Below are 2031 nucleotides of genomic sequence, written 5' to 3'. Positions count from 1 at the left end.
ACACACACACACACACACACACACACACACACACACACACACACACACACACACACACACACACACACACACACACACACCGCACATCGTCTTATCGAGGAACAGGAGAAGCTTGTTCAACACATCCAATGTTCTGGTTAGAACATGAAGAAATTTTGGCACATCTCTGTTATTTTTCCATCTACAGATTAAAACTTTCAGACAGTAATTGAGCAAACAAGGCTATCTCAAGATAACCGTTAATGCAATGAAAACACGAGTTCATCATGTGCTGGTCTCCACGTTAGGCTGCACAACACAATCTCCCTTTTGTTTGAAATTTAGCTCAGATCTTCCAACACAAATAGCAGTTGTGAAACCTAACTCCTCATTAACTTTCCCTCATTAGGTTTCTCAGAACAGGCCTCGACGTGTACAAAAAAAAAGGTAGGAGGTGAGACGGAGGGCGGGAAAAACAGCAAACAATAACCCACTTCTGTAACAAAACTTCAGAGGTAGAAACTGCAATTTGTGAAGCCTCTGTGGTGCCATTTCCASGTGAAATGGCACAAAAAGACAAAGTGCAGCAACATGTATATATATATATATAAAAGGAGTCTGTTTTAAGGACAAAAGAGGAAAATTTCAGAGAGAAGGCTTGGTTGGTGAATTTTACTGCTCAGTTTGATGCCAACAGGAGATAAAAGGCTGTTTGTAAAACTGGCTGTTTTATGACAGAGCTCAGCCACGCCAACTCACACGAAACGCATAAATACTGGTGTGAAATTGCATCTGTAGTCACACAGGAGCAAAATTAAGGTTGATTGAAATCCGACAAAGAAGTCGTAGTGCCGTGTGAGAAATAAATCTCTGCGGCTCTGACATATTGCAAGAAAAGAAGCAGCAGCTGGGTGACAAACCAGGCTTTGATTAATGACTGACTCCAATTTAATCCAGGCTGGAAAACCCTTTTTTTAACTTGTCTCAAAAAGCCTTTTCTGAGTTGAATCCAAATTTAATGGAATATAACAGATTTTTTTTTAATTCGTATAATAATTAAAGGTCCAGCTTTGATACATAAATGCTTATTGCCCACCACCTTTCACCTTCACTTAATAAAAGCAYAGTGTTTGGATCAGCTCAGATCTGTTGGATGTCAGACTCTGTTTATTTTGATGCCTTGAAAATTAATTTTTACAAACTGTAAATACCTGACTCATTGTTGCTCATGCTGGGTTGGTTTGCGTCTCTGAACATGTCGTMGGCTTACTCACGGCTGTGCTGTTATTTATATAAAGCCACTTTGGGATGGCATCCTTCCTATTTTGGAGCCTAAATTAGTCACAAGTGTGGCGTTTAAACAGCAAAAAGCCATTCATCATCTTCAGCAACAGAAAGGTTCATAATTGATTCGTCCAATGAAAAATAAATTGTTGTGCTTCGGTTTCAGGTAAATGGATTTGTACTACTCAATGCTTTGCTGTATTTAATATTGTTAATATTTTATGGAAAGCATTTTATATTGTYGGTCACTGAAAAGGAAGGTGGAGTGATGATGGTTTTGTCTTTATGAAGGTTTTCATTTGTCTGTATTGGAAGCAATTTTTTTCATAAACTATAGAAGAGATTTTACTTTCAGAATGTAATCACTGGGTTGATCACAGCTGATTGGCTTTCGAAAGTAACTGAAATCAATATGGCCATCACAGCTGATGGATCTTAGAGGTTCACAAAAATACTTAAAACCTCAGTTAATTCTATATTTAACTAGAGAAATTGCATTTCCTAGTCATAGTGTAAAATGTGTCTTGCTGAAAGCTGCTGAAATTAAGCTGAAAATGTTAAATAGCAAAACAGTTAATGCCAGTTCAATTTGAAAAGCTGAAAAAGGCACAAAAAAACACAGACATTATCAGAAGAACAGCAGATAGGAGCATAATCATAGCTGAATAATAGCGGACAATGAAGAAAAAAGCTAAAAATAGCATGAAATAATTCTAAAGGTAGCAAACAAAAGTTGAAATTAGCACCCAGATGGTGAAAGCGCTGTAA

General features: G+C 37.4%; 1 protein-coding gene across 1 annotated transcript in view; it reads right to left on the bottom strand.

Moving 5' to 3' along the window:
- magi3b (membrane associated guanylate kinase, WW and PDZ domain containing 3b) overlaps nucleotides 1-2031 on the bottom strand; it is a 222044-nt gene that overhangs the window by 195927 nt on the left and 24086 nt on the right. The gene's annotated exons all lie outside the window — the stretch shown is intronic.

This window comes from Austrofundulus limnaeus, unplaced genomic scaffold (genome assembly GCF_001266775.1).
Source record: "Austrofundulus limnaeus strain Quisiro unplaced genomic scaffold, Austrofundulus_limnaeus-1.0 Scaffold59, whole genome shotgun sequence".
Taxonomy (NCBI): domain Eukaryota; kingdom Metazoa; phylum Chordata; class Actinopteri; order Cyprinodontiformes; family Rivulidae; genus Austrofundulus; species Austrofundulus limnaeus.
This window is presented reverse-complemented; position numbering and strand designations above follow the sequence as displayed.